Source organism: Vicugna pacos, chromosome 2 (genome assembly GCF_048564905.1).
Source record: "Vicugna pacos chromosome 2, VicPac4, whole genome shotgun sequence".
Classification (NCBI taxonomy): Eukaryota; Metazoa; Chordata; class Mammalia; order Artiodactyla; family Camelidae; genus Vicugna; species Vicugna pacos.
In genome coordinates, this window is record NC_132988.1 from 34,056,753 (window position 1) to 34,074,377 (window position 17,625).

General features: G+C 40.1%; 1 long non-coding RNA gene across 2 annotated transcripts in view; it reads right to left on the reverse strand.

The window, feature by feature from the left end:
- LOC116285827 (uncharacterized) overlaps positions 1–12,740 on the reverse strand; it is a 193,263-nt gene extending 180,523 nt beyond the window's left edge. For both annotated transcript variants that reach the window (XR_012059111.1, XR_012059113.1), the window contains exon 1: positions 12,601–12,740. This is a non-coding gene — a long non-coding RNA (uncharacterized lncRNA). The remainder of the gene's footprint in view (positions 1–12,600) is intronic.
- Between the last annotated feature and the right edge of the window lie 4,885 nt (positions 12,741–17,625).

Below are 17,625 nucleotides of genomic sequence, written 5' to 3' on the forward strand. Positions count from 1 at the left end.
ACTTCATGTCCTACAATACAAGACTAAATAACAGGGCAATGTTTTAGGTACCGACTAGGGTGAGGACTTCAGATGTTTTATATAGTCTAGCATACTTGTTATATACATTCTTCTTTTGTCAGGTTGAAATCATCCTGTTTTCATTATTCATTAGCTGAGCAGCCACAGGCTAGACTTCTTTACTTTCTATAATGAATGTTCTTATAAGCTGAATCAGGCAAAGCTGTTGATGACACAGGTGCAGAAATTAAGATCATAAACTTAGCATAATCCGCTCTTAGCAAACAGGCTTCAGCCTTATTTTTCTCTTTCTCCGTGAATTATATGCACACGCATATAGACACATGATTTTGTTTTCTGGGAATGTGACTTTCCCCATAAAGATCTCTACCATGATAGATTCCCTGATGCCTTAAGACAAATACAGTTAAGAGGTGAACAATAAGCTATGCTGGAGATGGGGAGAGAAGCGGGCCTAATATTCTGCTTCTACCAGTGAACTGATCATTTTACAGTATGTCAGTGATTTGATGCTAAAGCTGTGGCCTGTTCAGAATCAGCTATTTCCCTGTCTATGCCAGCAAGTCCACATAAAGTTACCGTATGCCAATAATTTAAAAACTAACAGCAATGTTGTTCCTTACTAGCAAGGCCACGTCAGTCTTACTCATGTGGCAAAGACACATTCAACGTTATAAAATGGGATATTCTCTTCTCCAAGTTTCATGAAAGGATTTCATTCCAGATGTACTGTTAGCTTCACTGGGGTTATAGCCTTATTGCTCAAGCAATAGAAGGTTAAATTAGAAAAAGGGTATTTTCTGAAGCTGACCCTCCCTCCTGGAGTTTTATTTTACACTGCCATGTCTTACAGCTTTAATTTCCACTAATACAGAAAACAGGTCCAGCCCTCCGGAAAGTAGCAAATAGAGGAACTGTATCTCCCTGCATGTGGACTTTGGCAGGACAGCCTGGACTTGCTCGGGCTTGGCCCCTCAGCCTCCTAAGGTCTCCGATTCTAATTCCCCGTGGTTTGCTACAGCCATAACTAGGTCTGAGCAAGGGGAAGCCGATACTATCAAAAGCAAGGAGGACTTACTCTGTTTCACAAAAACCTTCTGATTAGCTGTCAGTGGATTAGCCTCATCCCTTTTCAGCAGAGAGCCCGTCTGAATCTCTGAGCTGAAAATTTTCATTGCCATCTATGCTATGTGGGTGCCGTTCACTCATTCCAAAACGCCAGCAACCCCCCTCCAGCCCCACTGCAATGCTGCTTTGCCAGCGTTCAGAAGCCACACACGTGTTGAGAAGAATGTGATTATACAGCGCTGACACTTGACTAACTCGTCTTTGACCATATACAAAAGATTCGTACTCATTTTTGTTGCTTTTATTTGGAATACACACTGTAAAAATCCACAGGAGATCCACAACTGACTTTTCCAGAGATTCAATAATACTGCAGATTAAATCACATCCCCTGAGTACATGATGGTGTAAAGTGAGCTCTCTCATTGTGACGCTGGAACCCAGTAACACGGTGTTTTCTTATCTCCAGACAATAGGTTACAATAGAATTCTACGATCTCAGCACTAGTTGCCTTAACACTACAAGTCCTAGTTAAGCACAGGCTTAAAGCAGACCTGATTTTCCTGACCATTAGCTCTTTAGGTCTGCCTTTATAGCTGTGGACCAGGAGATCCTAGATGCCTGCAAAAGAGCAGTGTATTTTTTAATAATAGCCATTTGGGCACAAAGTCTATTAGCACAAACCACCTCAGATTTCTGTCACCTCCTGTCCTCCAAAGTAACCTAAATAATGACAACTAAGTCTGATCAGCCTCCCAGTGGTGGCTTAGTTTTCTAAATGTGACCTTCTAGGGATGATGCCTCAGCTTCTGGTGTCCCATGAGGAATCCTGTCATTAAACCTGGGCTGGACTTATAAGCCAAAGAGTAGGGAATGAAGCACCAGGACAGGTAAGGAAGGAAACGGGGGAGGTATGGGTTAAGCAGAGCTTTGCGATATCCCTCAGTCATAACTCCTACCCTAGGGTGACACCTCTTATTACCCTGGTCAAAGACAGATACCTTTGGGAGGAAAGGTAAAAACTAAATAATGAGACTTTTAAACAGACATACTAGCCCTTATTCATCTGTTCAAATGCTGTCCTCCTTAGTAGGGGGACCTGGAGGAATTATTCCAAAAACGTTACCACTGGGTGCAGCCACTATGGAAAATAGTATGGAGATTCCTCAAAAAATGTAGACTAAACAAGATTATACTGTATAGCACAGGGAAATATATACAAGATCTTGTGGTAGCTCACAGCGAAAAAAAATGTGACAATAAATATATGTATGTTCATGTATAACTGAAAAATTGTGCTCCACACTAGAATTTTACACAACACTGTAAAATGACTATAACTCAATAAAAAATGTAAAAAATTAAATTAAATTAAAAATAAATTAATTAATTAACTTGAAAAAAAATTAAGACTAGAACTTCTCTATCATCCAGCTATGCCACTTCTGGATATTTTTTATGCAAAGAATACAAAAACACTCATCTGAAAAGATACATACACCCCTACATACACTGTGGTATTATTTATAATTGCCAAGGGAGGGAAATACCCTAAGTGCCTATCAATGAATGAATGGATATAGAAAATGTGTCATACATATACATATATAGTATTATATATATCTATATACACATATATAATATACATTAATACACACATATATATAATGTAATACTACTCAGCCATGAAAAAAAAGATGAAATCTCGCCATTTGAGACAACATGGATAGACTCTGAGGGTGTTATGCTATGTGAAATAAGACAAAGAAAGACAAATATTGTGTGATTTCACCCCTATATAGAATATAAAAAACAAACAAAGTAAATGAACAAACCAAACAAAAACAAACACATAGATACAGAAAACAGAGTAGCAGTTACCAGAGGGGAAGGAGCACAGGGAAGGGAGAAATGGGTACAGGGGGTCAACTGAATGGACGTGGATGGAAACTAAATTTTCAGTGGTCGGTGTGCTGTAGGGTATTTAGAGATAGACGTGTAATGTACACAGGAAACTTACATAATGTTGTAAAGGAGTTTTACCTCGATAAAAAAAATTTTTTAAATAAATGCTACTGTTGGTCAAATATTGTGGGTCCCCTCCTTTGGAATGGACTTCAGAGTTTGCCTTTGGCTTAAAATAGTATTATGCAACCAGACCACTCTTATTCACTGAACTCTTCGTTGTTCTTAGACACAAAATCCACTACCATAGGCTAGAAATGTATTATCATTTAAGACATTCATTCATTTATTTGTTCATTTGTTTATTTAACCAGCAATTATTTACTGACTACCTCCCACACATTGTACTTCCACACGTGAGAAAGCCCTCCCATAACGAATACACAGTCCAGTAAGAGAGACAGAAGTACATACAGCTAATTTAAACACAATAAAATACACGCCATATTCAAGACAAAATAAATGCTGTTTATGGCAACAGAAAGAAGAGAGGAGTAATTCAGCTTGGGTCGATAGGGAATGTTCATTGAGATGGTAGATCTGAATATAATCTTGAAGGAATTAATTAGATGTTAACAGGAAGAGAAGGATGGTAAAAAAAATTCTAGGTCAAGGCAACAATATAAATTATTAAACTGAAAATGCATAGAGGTAGCAAGTGAAAACAATTTAATGGAATAAGGGTCTTTTCCACAAATGGTCTGAGACAACTTGATATCTACAAGCAAAATACAAATTTGGACCCCTAGCTTCACACCATACACAAAAACTAACTCAAAGTGGATCATGGACTTAAATGAAAGATCTAAAATTATAAAACTCTTAGAAGAAAATTCAGCAGTAAATCTTTGTGACCTTGGGCTTGGCAATGATTTCTCAGATATGATACCAAAAGCATAAGTCATCAAAAAGAAGACTGGTAAGTCAGACTAAACCAAAATGAAAAACATTTGTACTTCAAAAGACAGCATCAAGAAAGTGAAAAGGCAACCCACAGAGTGAAAGAAAATATTTGCAAATCATGTCTGATAAGGGACTCACACTATATAAAGAACTCTTACAATTCAATAATTGAAAGACAAATGACCTCATTTTAAAATAGGCGAAAGATTTGAATAGACATTTCTCTAAAGAAAATTAGTGAATGTCTAATAAGCATGTGAAAAGATGCTCAACATCATTACTTATTAGTAAAATGCAGATCAAAACCACAATGAGATATTACTTCACATACAAGATGGCTATAATCAAAAAGACGGACCGTAACAAGTGTTGATGAAGATGTGGAGAAATTGGAACCCTCATATCTTACTGGTGGGATAGTAAATTGGAGCAGCTGTTTTGGAAAACAGTTTGACAATTCTTCAAAATGTTACACATAGAGTTAGCATATGGCCAAGCAACTCCAATCCTAGCTATATACTCAAGAGAAATTAAAACATATATCCACACAAAGACTTGTACACTAATGTTCTAGCAGCATTATATTCACAGTAGCAAAAAAAGTGGAAACAATCCCAGTGTCCTTCAACTGATAAATGGATAAATAAAATGTGGTATAGCCATATGATGGAACATTATTCCGTCAGAGAAAGGAATGAAATACTGACACATGATACATACTATATCAAAAACATGCTAAGCAAAGAAAGTCACACATATATGTATTGTATAATACCATTTATTTTAAATATTCAGAATAGGCAAATCTGTAGAGAGAAAAAGCATAGAAATATAAATAAATAAAAATAAACTAAAACATTAAAAAAAATTTCTTTTTAAGTAAATTCATGGTTGCCTAAGTCTGGGAGGTGGGAATGGAGAATGCGGGGAAGATAAAGCACTACTAACCAGTACAAAGTTTCTTTTGGGGGTGATGAAAATGTTCTAAAATTGTATCAAGATTATGGTTTTACAACTCTGTATATATGTTAAAACCACTGAATTGTACACTTTAAGCAGGTAAACATAATGGTACATAATTATGTCTCAATAAAAGTGTTTAAAAATATAAAGGAGTGACCATATAATTTATCATCCAAACCAGGACACCTTTGAAGGTGCTAAACATGATAAACTAGACAGGACCCCAGGACAGCAGGTTTAAACCTAGACCACTCTTGGCAAATGGGGCACAGGGTCAGTCTAACTTTACTAACTGCCTGGAAATAGAATGTGTGGAGGGGAAAGAGAGGAAAAAAGGCTAGAAAAGTAGAACAAGACCAGACTAGGGAGAGCCTTGAATGTCATGCTAAGGCATGTGGTCAGAGAAAAAAGATAATTTTAGCAACAGTACAAAGGATTAATTGTAGGAGTATAAAAAACTGGGCATAAAACTAGTAAGAGGATTTTTCCATAGTCAAGATTAAGAGATGGTAAGCATCTAAATTAGGACATGGGCTGTAGGGATGACAAGAAATGGACAGATTTAGGAAATACTTTGGGTTTGAAAGTTTAAAAGCATTTCCTAAAGGAAGTTAAAAAAAAATCTTCAGTAATAGCAGCATCCCTGAAATAAGTATAAAGAGCTCCAAGTCATTACTATATAACAACACATTATGTTCTGTCTCCTACAAACGCTGCACGTGTGCTGGACCAGACAGATGCAGCCCAGGGCGTGCACCCTGAATGTACTCACTGCTTTACAAAGTGGTTTTATGTTTAAAAACTGACCTACTCTGTTCCTGTTTCTCCTATAAGAAAAATGAAGGAAAAGCAGGTAAACAGTGATCCAATTTGGGGGAGTTGGGATGGTTTTTTTGTTTGTTTGTTTTTTGTTTTTGTTGATTGACGGCGGTTTACAACAGCTGTCTCAGGCAGTTTAAAAATTATACTGCATGGAAGTTGAAGTGGGAGTGACTGGACTTCCGTGGCTATGGTTACTTTTTAAAAACTACATCTATTTTTGTAAAACTAACCAGTTTAAAAATTAAATGACTTCATGATAATGTCAACCAACGTTCATCATCCTTGTACGCTATCAGTACCTTCGCCTGAAATACACTGTAGCTGGGGGCTCATGTAAGTGGCTTGAACAAACTTAAAGCACACTTTACATCAGATCACCTGAGTACTTATTAATTGAAGGCCAGAGGATATGAGTAAAAATTATTAACTACTCCCCTGGCAGATAGGGATCAGGAGCTAGAGAACTGGAAAGAAAAAGACTCAGAAGAGAAATCAATGAACCAAATCATCTCCCCGCTTCCAACTTCAGGGCTATGGAATGAAATCTTTGCCCCAGGGGCTCATAAACTCCTTTGCTTAAATTAGAAAGTTTAGCGTCTATTCCCAGCAAGAAAAAAAGAAAAAGAAAAAAAGACACCAGAGACTTAAAATAAGCAAGTCAAAAACCAAAATGTCTATGATTTTCATTTTAATCCCGTAATACAAACGAGAGGATGAGAAAGGCTGACCGTACGGTGAACACTAAGCCCGGACTCCTCCAAGGTTACGGCCCTCCCTTTATAACGGGGTTTCGGGCAGCGCGCAGCATCTTGCGCTAGATAAACAATACAAGATTAAGCACGTAAAACGCTCGAATGGTTTGTGTAAAATTTATGGATGTTTAGAAGGTCCCACAAAATAAATTTTCAGACCAACTGAGCTAAAGATGTATTTCCCTCTTGCCAGATGAGGGTATAAGGAGTTTGTGGAAATAGGATGGTGGCCAGCTGTTTTTACATCTCCACCAAGAAAATAGGCTGAATTTGTTTTCAAGTACTAGGATTGGACAAGGGAAAGAATTTTCCACCCATATTATTCCATCTGACATTCAAACAGTACATGGAAGACATGGCCTATCTCCCTAAAGAGGTTTAAAGGACAAGTATGTTGGCTTGCTGGCTGGGTCATCTATTCATGGGAAGAGAGGCGCATATAATGACATGAGAAACCTGAGTCTATGAAGACTGTCATGAGGAAGTAGAATGATTAACTTTAAAATGTGGCTGTCACTTGAGGCCAGTTTTTGATGCGGTTTTTATGTTATCTGATTACTCTTAAACTAGCAACTAACCAACTTCATAATGGGAAGAAAATGAGGAAGAGTTCTGTTTCCTCAAAATGAATTTTCAGATAACTACTCCAATTATAACTCTAACTGGATTTTTGCATTAAAAATCGGTAAGACACTGGATCCCAAAATGTACTTAGAAAACTAAACATAGACAAAACCCCGACAATATTCTGGTGAAAAAAAAGTGTCTGAGGAAGTCTAAACTGGTGTGTTACTGATGCTGGAACGGATACGTAAATCCAGAGCACGCAACGGAAAGCCGAAACCACATCCAACTACTTGAAAGAATGTACTATTTGACAGAGTAAGCTCCTCACACAAGGGAGTAAGGAAGGATTTTCTTTTTAATGTTGGAATAAATAGATACCAAGTAAGGAAAAAGTCATTTAGATCCAAACCTCATCCCACATGACAAGATAATCTTTCGATGAATTTATACATTCATTTAACAAATGACATGGAAAGAGGGTAAGGTATAGCCCTTCGGTAGAGCACAGGCATAGGATGAACAAGGTCCTGGGCTCAATGCCCAGTGCCTCCATTAAAATAAATGAGTAAATAAATAAACCTAATCACCCCCCCAAAAAAATAAAAAATTAAAAAACAAAAAAAAAATAATAAATGACACCAAGGGCCAACTCTATGCTGAATGTGCAGAAATGAAAGACCCAGTCCCTGTCTTTAAGGTGCTCTCAGTCTGATGGGGAGAAGGGTTAAGTAAACAGAAAATTATAAAACAATTTGACAGATAGAGGGATGTTCAAATTGCCCATTCCGCTGATGGATAGGTAGAGCTTAGCTAGGCAATGGTAGAGCAGCATTGAGGAGGCTAGATTATTCCCAAATTCCAAGTCCTCTGTGACTGGAGCACCAAGGGTGTGCACTGAGTGGGCGAGGAAGAGTAGTGGCAGGAGCAGGAGGAGAGGAGGGGGCGCGGCAGGAGACTCTGGGGCGAGAGTCAGCAGACAGACCGCAAAGGGAGCTTCCAGTCTATGAATCAGAACTGTATCTTGAAACCTATGGGGGTACAGGGAAGGATTTTAAGATAAGGAAGTGGCGTGATCCGATATGTGGTGTAGAGAGCTCACTTCCCAGCAGTGTGCCAGAGGGTTTCCGCAGAGAAGAACAAGTATTTGCCATGAGATCAGTTGGAAGGGCACCGGCAGTTTTTCCAGGAGGAAGGGAGGGGAGCCTACATCACAGCAGGGCAGCAGAGAAGGAGATGAGGAAGCCAGGAGTTACTTAGGGAGGAAACTTGATAGGCTCGAGTTACCACATCTCTAGCATTTTAGGTTGAGCTAAAACAGAGGCACTATTTGTCAGAAAAAGAAAATTTAGGTGGGAGGTGGGTTTGGGAGTGAAAGGTGATAAATGCAGTTCTGGACACACTGAGTTTGAATAGCTGCGGGACATCCAAGAGGGGAGGTCCATTTACAATCCTTGTTTCTGTGCATTTGAGAGTCATCAATAATATGAGCGATAGTCATTTATATATTATATTCATTTAAATATAAATCTATGATGAATACCTACTACATTCTGGACTCTGTTCTAGGCTCTGGGGGGACAGCAAAAACCCAAGCAGACAAAGGCCCTGCTCCAACATGGCCCACATTCTAATGGCATGGGTGAGACAAGGGTGGAGAGACCTACAATTATCAACTAAATATATGTTAGTTATAAAACATCTGTAAAGTAAGATAAACTAAATTAAGAGACTAGAGAGTGACTGAGTACAGGTACAGGGTCAGGATAGATGAGGTAAGCAAGATGCCCAGAGTACCAACTATAAGGAGGCACACGGTCTCAGATGCTGATCTGAACTTACCTCCTTAAACTGTGTGCCCTGGGCGCCTCGCTTGCCTTACCCTAGTCCCGACCCTGACTGGGTACCTGCTATTTTCTATGGATAACCAGGGAAGCTTCATTTGAAAGTTGACAATTTGAGTAGAGAACTAAATAAAGAAATAAGTCAGGTATCCCCATCTCTGGGGAAAGAACACTGTAAGCAGAGAAAACCATATGAGCAAAGGCCCTGAGGCAGGAAGACACAGTGTGTTGATGAAAAAGGTCTCCCAGAAATCTCACCAAGGACAATGTACAGAAGAGGTGAGAACCAAAGACAGAACCCCCAAGAGAACACAGTTAACAGATGAGCAAAGGGGCAAAAAGCCTACAAGGAAGAGTGAGAAGGAGAGGCCAGAGAGGTAAGAGAAAAGCCAGGAGAGAGTTCTGTCACCAAAGCCAAGGGAGTTTTTCAAAGAAGAAGCAATCAATACTGTCAACCACTGCAGAGATGGGGTAAGACAGAACACAAATCTTACACCGCTGGCACCTGGGAACATGTCCTGCCTTTAGGAAAAACAGCTTATGACCTGGAGAACTTTCCTAACCTGAGTCCACACCTGAATGGTTCACACCTCTAAACAGTCCTCTTTCTGGTATGGAACGTCACCAGAAGTACTTTCATTCTGGACAAACCCAAGCAATGCAGAAACTAAAAATAATAGTTCAGTTTGAACACCTTCAACCCAGTTGTGATAGTCTTTTAAAAACTGATTCATAACTAAAGCCTGTGAGTTCATGTCCCAGCTGGCCAGTACCTCTACCATAAATAGGGTCAGTTGCTCAGGTGGCCCTTACCTATGAGAATACTCATTCTCTGATCCTCAGCAGAAGCCCAGGTTGACCCCATACAACTCAGCTTGGTTTTAGGAGCATCCTGAGAATTCTTCAGCCAGTCGAATGTGGGTGCCGCCAGTCTCATTCCCCGGGCTAGATGAATGGGTAGCATTTATTAACTGTGAGTGAGCGAGAAGCCGCAGGTTCAAATTGAACCAAACTCTTTGCTGGTTGGGGTAGTTTCCTTTTAACTGCATTCCAGTGCTCCAGGGAATTTGTGGCTTCACAGTTTCATCACCAAAACTCACTTACCAACCAAAACGAAATGACAAATATCAGTGAGTATGTGGGGTTTCATGGTTTAATCAGAATCAGAGAGGGAGACCATCACTGTAATAATCAAGTCCAACAAAAGGCTCGTTATATAAAATCAAAAGAAAGCCAAGAAACTTAATATGCTCAAGCTCACACCTGCCTGTGGAATAAAAATAATAATAATAATATTGTATTCCACTTTTCACCATTTGGAAGGGAAACCTGTAAAATTTTAAAACTCCAAACAAAGCTCTCTTTTACCTTTTGAACTTCTCAACAAATCTGTTTAATGAACAACGCTTAAGCATGTAAAAACACTGACCCTCCCACCCCCACAGTTTTAATGTCTAACAAGATAACTTAAAACCAGCTTAGACAGATTTTTCTTCAAAAAATATGAATTATAAGCCACACCTGCTGGCTGACACCTAATTCTGGCTCTTTCTTGCTCTAAAATGGCCAAGTGAAATAGAAGTGAAGCAGGAATTCATAGTTAAGGGTCAATTCATGGACTTGGGGCTTTGATGAAATAAGGCACTTGGATAAGAAACAGAAGATCCTTGTGCTTGGCCACTTAGAAAGTCTCTTGGTGGCGGCCGAGGTAGCAATTAACTCACAGATCCAGGTGTTATATCTGCATTGTCTGTGTTCTTAGAGAAAGCATGTCAGAACAAATTGAGGGCCACGTGGCAAGTAAGAGACAGAGCCTTTTAAGAAAAATAGAAATGGATTGTGAGCATTTCACGTAGTCAAATGTTTGTGCTAGAATTAGAGACCAAACAGACATCTGTCTCTTCATATAAATGTATTAACATGCCCAAGATTTAAACATCTCAAGATTAAGATATTTCAACTACCTATTTTCCAATGTGTCAGCTTCAGCCTACCTCCAAAACCACAAGACACTAATCTGCTTCCTGGGTAATCTGTGCTGAAACGGAAAATTTTCTGATTTTGACCAGTTATCCATTCACATTTTTTTCTTTAATTGATTTGTATTGCCATGGCTTGAAGAGTCTAGCAGGATCATGACTGCCATGTTTCAAACAAAAGCTGGGGCAGGAAAAATAGGTCGTGTGTGGACAGTTGGTCGACCTCCTTTCAGACTGGCTTGGGGTGTGTTGCTGCGTGCGCCCCGAGGCTCGCTGAAAATGGAGTCCTCGGTGTTGGCAGGATAATCAGAAAATCCATCTTGTGACCTGTCAGCGTACCCAAGGGCTCTGTGGGCAGAATCTTCCACTTTTCTAAGATAGTGCATATGCGTACATTGCCACAGCCTGATGTTGAACATACTCTAAATTACAGCTGTGGAAGCAGAAACACTTGTGCGGCCCGAGCCACAGCATCCTTCCGGCTATGGGAACCCAAGTGGGTCACCCTTCATTGTGCGTCATGGCCCAAGGGGTCAGTGCAAAGTAGCAGAGGACACTGAGAACAGGACATTCTTCCTTTCCCCCTAGTTACGCTCGAAGCAACCTGACACCTCTGAATTTGATGTTCAATGGGAAAAAAGAAAAGAGAGAAGGAGTCCTCTGAAAAAGAGATCTTGCAAGACTTTTAAACAAATTTCCCTCTGCTGCTGTCTGCCTCTCTCTGCCTAAGCTCAAAAGACACCACAAAGGTAGGAGGGCTCCTTAGTGTAACGATGGCTTACCAAAACTTAGCAGACTCACTTCCAGCTATTACATCAAAAAAGAGAGCGAGCGAGCCGGGGCGCTTTGGCAAGACCGACCAGACCCATTAGCATCTCTGGTCCCTCCTGGACAATGAAACACGCGGAAATAGCAACAGTTAAAAGAGCGAGACTACCTTAAGTAAATTAAAAAGCGCATTTCCATATTTTTTAAACAAAGGGGTTCTGCACCATCTGTCCCCGTCTGGGTGCCCCCTGCTCCACACTGAGAGGATTTGCAAGGGATTCAAGTGCACCTTATAGATTAAATAGTCACTCGGCTGCTTAAGCCCCGTTGCCCAGACAATGGCCGCGCGGAGCACCCCTTCCTCCTTCCTTCCTGTCGAGTGTTCTGCCTGACTACACAAACTCAATGCGCGCGGCTCCCCCGTTGCAAGAAGTGGACTTGACCGGAGCTAAAACCAACAAAGGCAGATTCTGGTGGGAGCTGCGGAAGCGCCGGGCACTGAGTCAACAGACGGGTTTCATTGAAATGCAAATGGCGCGGCCGCGGCCTCGACGCGCCACCTCCCGCCCCTTAACTTCTCAACCCCCGCGCCGCGCCGGCCTTGAATGGGCCCATTGACGCGCCCGCCGTCCCCACCGCCCGGGGGCCTCTGCGGGCGCGGGGAGCCGCCCGGCCGCCCGAGCGCCCCGGCCTCGCGAGCCCTGTCAGCGCCTTAATTTCTGCAGGTCGTCATCACCTGGTCCGCATCGTCGTCTCCCTCCCGGACCCAACAGGGTGTCCCTCGCCTTAAACGCAGGTTCGCCCGCCGACTGGCCGAGGAACCCGAAAAATTCCCTGCTCTGCTGCTGAGTTTAAAAACAAACAAACAAAAAAGTTCCAAAGTACCACAGTGGTGGTTACATTTTTTCCGCCCTAAGTATTTACTCACTTAACCTTAAGTGTGTACTCACTTAAATCCTGTCCTCTTGTATCCAGAGAGAACCCGTCTTGATTTTTTTTTCAGGTGCTAGACATTTTTAGCTTAGAAGTAGTTCTCACCGATGCTCCCTAATGCTGAAGTAAAAACAAATTCCATTTGGTATTTGGTGACTGCCCGCCTTCTCTCCCCATTTCCCTGTGCCGCGTTTTACTTTGACTAGATACTATCAGCTTGCTGTTTATTTTGTACTTTCCCTAAGGTCTGAAGTTAACGCGTGCTGTTAAAACAGTACTTAAAAGGGGAAGTAAAGGTAGGTTTTTTCTTTACAGAAATAAAAGGTTAATTCAATTCTTTAAGCAAACTGAATTACTAACAATAATTTTAAAATGAAGCTAAACAGTACTTAAAGGTCACTTTAAAATACAAGAAAACCTTCTACTGGGTACATATCTGGCTGCTATTTCAGACTTAGTGTAACAGAAAACAAACCTGACTCCATGTTGGGTCTCTTCCTTTAGCGCCAAGGGTCGTGCTCTGTGGCCTGTGCTTAGTCATGCTGCCTCTGCAGCTTTGTGAAACAATGTTGCCTACAGCCTGCAATATGCAGGATAGCCCGTTTTCAAGGCTCTGACCTTAAAGGTGTAACACTTTTCAGTTCATATACAGATAAAAAAAAACTGCAGAACAGGAGAGAGAACAATTGTCTTGTTGGAGGTTTATAGGAGCATGTGACCAGACCTATAGGACAGCTATGGGAACAAAAGATTACTGTACCAAGAAATTTGCAACAACCAGTCACAGCCCTCCTCTCCCTTTTAGTATAAAAGAAGCCTGAATTCTAACCCGGTAAAATGGTTCTTTGGGACACTAGTCCACCCTCTCCTGCTGGCTTTCCGAATCAGACCGCCATTCCTTGCCCCAACACCTCGTCTGTGGATTTCTTGGCCTGTTGTACAGTGGGCAGTAGGAGCTCGGACTTGATAACGTTAGGAAGTAAGGAATGGTAAAACTATAATAAATATAATGAAGTTAAGTATTTCTTTTTAAATCCCTCAGTTTTGTAAATTTACCAGAGTGTAATCATATTTGAACATATAATGTGCCATTCACTGAAATACACAGATTATTTTGCTAAAAAGCAACTAAAGGAATATTTACACTCAACCATCTTTGATTTTGCATGAGAAATTTTAAATTATTTGTAAAAGCAAAGTAAACCTTCAATTAGAGAAAAAAAATTTCCTAGTTGACATAGTTTAAAGTAAGAATATTTTATGCTATTTAAGGAAAAAAACTCTTCTGTCCTTTGCCTTTTTGTTGTTGTTTTTGGTAGTGTCTCTTTATCCACCTACCCAGCAAACACACTTTTTGGCCTCAATACTGCATTGAGCTGAGTTGAGTAGATTTAGATGTAAACTGAGCAGAGCTGGATCTACTAGACAAGACACTCAGAATGACACTAATGGCATTTCTTCTGTAGTGGGCATCTGATAGCTCTTTGCCCAGTGTCCATTTTTCCTTAGCATTAGAAACAGCATCTGATTTTCAACCAGAGGACTACTGGTCCTCACTCACAGTCCAGGTGATTCACATCTATGGCTCCAGGGCCACAGCTAATTTATAGGATGCCTTTGTGCAAATTCAAATAATACACACCTTCCTCCAAGCAAATGAAGCCCATGTCCAGCACCAAAACACCAGGCTTGCCCAGCAAATAGTGGGGGCTGCACTGCCCGGCAGCTGCAGGCTTTGTACAGTCTATACTCAGGCCTCCCTACTTGCAGCAGTACACTCACTCATACTGGCCAGCCAGCCTTTTCAAAGTCTCAGGCCACAGTGAAGAGTTTCAGGAACAGGCATGTGAACTGAGTTGAGCTCATGAAAGTTAGCCTGAGAACTTTAGCTGGAATTTTTAGAAAAGAGGCATTCTTGCTTTGCAGTGGAGTGTGACTAAATGGTGGCATATAGACTTGGAGCTGCACTTGACTATCACCATCATCCAGGAGGAAAAGTCAGCCTAAGGCTCAAGAAATAGAAGCAGATTTGGAGATTGTTGATCGCATCATATGAGCACCTGGATTCAGCCATGTCTGAATCAGTCACCTTCTCAGGTATGTTTAAGAATAAATTCTTTCTTTTGAATAAGCCAGTTTATTGAATTTCTGTTGTTTTGCAATCTCAAAGACTTCTGACCAGAATGATTGCCATGGTGGGAAGAGGTAAATCTCACAGTTGATGATATTTATGTCACTGAATTTATTTGAGGTTTTGGTATCAGTACAGTTCGTAATTCTTTCAGTAACAGGCAAATCAGTATAAATCAGCCTTATAAACAGCCATTTCACTTCCCCTGCCTTTTCTTCTTCAGCATATAGCACATTAAAATAAAATACATGATGGATTTTTATTTTCTTTGAGGATTTGAAAATTTTTCTCTTAGCAGTGCCCATTGCTTAATACAGTTAGAGAACCAAATGGGGGTTTAGGTGGGAAGGTTGGAAACTACCCAAGGGGCTAATCCTCTTAATATGTTTCATTTTGATTTTAAGTAGAAGATATATGACACGTTGAAATTTATTTTTAAAAATCTTTTCGCCCCTATCAAGAAGTTTAATAAATGTGCTAACTACAATTAATAAATAAAAGGACAGATTGTATAGATTATGAGAGCTTAGAAAACAATAATCAATGGGTAACAAATAGTAAGACATCGCTAAGAAAAAGTTACACCAAATCAAATGCATTCTTCATTTGATGACCAATGCAGCAATTTGTTCTTTGTTCTCAGAAATATTCAAGTTGATGATAGAAAATGAATCATTTGTCAGGGAGTGGTAGAAAGAACTCTGCCTCGCAATGAGAAGCTTGACTGGTTTTGAGGTTCCTTTTAATTTTCACGTCCTGATTTTATGATTCTAACTTTCTAGATGTAGCAGATAGGAACTTGCCCCCCCCAAATAATTACTATCTTATCATCAATTTAAGATGTTATCATCATCCCTTCCACTTAGCATTCATTCATGATTATCATTACATTACTTTGAATTGTGTTTATTTGAGCCAAAAATAAAATTAAATCTTGTGTTTTCCAAGAGGTATAACCACCTAAATTATTTCCAGTTTTTGCCAAAGGTAAGTTCCTGTTGCTGTTTTTATTTTAAAATCTAAGAACAGAGGATTTAGATATGAAAGAAAATTAAGAGAAACTGCAATTCTCTTTTTCTAGTTCCTGTTCTTTGTTATTCTTGGCTGTACCATTGTCATACCTTAGAAGATTGGGAAGAAATGCCATTAGTTCTTTGTTTTGTAAATATGGACTTCTTTTACTCTCTTGCTGTTATGTTTGATATATATATATAGATATAGATAGATAGATAGATAGATAGATCTGCTTTCTATTTTTATATTATAACTCTAGTACCTTACTGATAGCTTCACTCTTCCTTTAAAATTCCTAATCTGTAAGAAGTGCCCCACAGCTAATTTGGCCACGTTGACTCCCACCTAACCTTCCTATGCTGTCTGCTGAGATTAATCAAATGGAGAAAAGGGTCAAGTTTGACAGCTCCTTTAATAAGTATGAACAATAGCTATAAGTTGAACAATTAAGCATTTATATAACCTCTTGTAGCTTGACTTCCTGTTCTGCAGAGTCCAGAAGCTGAACTCCACATTTTCCAGACTCCCTTGCAGCCTAGGGCTCCTCATGAGATCCAGCTTCTGCCAAGCAGACATAACCACTCAAAACTCAAAGATGGACGTGAACAACATGAGCAGTGGACATGAAGGGGAGATCAGATCTCCTGGAAAGCAGGAACATCCAACTCTTCCAGGGCAGCTATGGTAGAATTTCTTGGAGTACAGTTCCTATGGTTATGATAGATGGTAATACCATGAGTGTTTTCTTCAAAACATGTCTGTGTAAGACTTCTGTATTTCTCAAGGCTGCTTTGTTCCTTGCTTTGTAGCAGTCACCCCAGCCTGCTTCTCTGGCCCTCCTGAAGATTCTTTAAACTACCTAGTGTTTCCTTAAACTGATTAGAGTGAATTCTGACATATAAAGTCTTTGGTAACAAAGGTGGTTTTTCAGGTGAGGGGATAGAAATCTGAGATTGACTGTCTGACTTGGTTGGATTTGAAGGCACTGAGGATCTGATTATGATCCAAGGATGGGACAGAGGTGCCTACACATTTACATGCAGTCACCAGAAGCACTGGAATGCTGCCATTACAGAGCAGAATGGAGGGACATAAGAAATATACCGTCTGTGTGGTTGACTGACTAATTCTAATTGTACTGGGGTTCTTACAGAAAGAAAAAGATAGCATCAGGGTTTTAAGTTCATGGTTGACAGTATGGTCAGAGACCAAGAAATTACTGCAGTTGCCCTAAAGATTGTTAATCTCTTGACAGCCACATTTTTTGTGTGTGACATAGCCAAAAATGAGATGTAGAGTCTGAGCCTATGAGTCTCTGAATTATGACATCAGTGAATTTACACTCATATTAGTTCTCTGATGAGAAATTCTGGATTGCTTGGTACCCTGCCACTTCCACCCATAACTGGACTGGATATTTGGGAGGATTTAACAGTGAGTATCTGAACTGTCCAGTCCCACTGGGCTAACCGAGAATAATCAGCCTGGGCTGCCCTATCTGTTGAAGCTGTAACTATCATCCAGTAAGAGTCTGTGATAATCCCACCTGAGGTAAATAACTTGCATTAGATGCCAATTCTCCCTGTCTTCCTCCCTTAACCACCATTCATTGCCTTCAGACCTATAACCACAGTCATATTTCAGCATTCCCATGTTTATGAAGTTAAACTAAGAAAGAAAGACAAACACAACTATAACAGTTCTCTTATTTAGATCATCCAGAACACAGATAATATACAGGGGATCAGATTCTAAGGGTTCTAGATTAGAGAGGGAGGTAAATAATTACAGATCAGTTTGAATTAATCAACACAGCTCCACTTACCAGCGATTTTAGCTTGAGTAGCTGGTGGTCCTGTTTGTTCACTTGCTTTTCTAAAATCTGGACTTAGAAGTG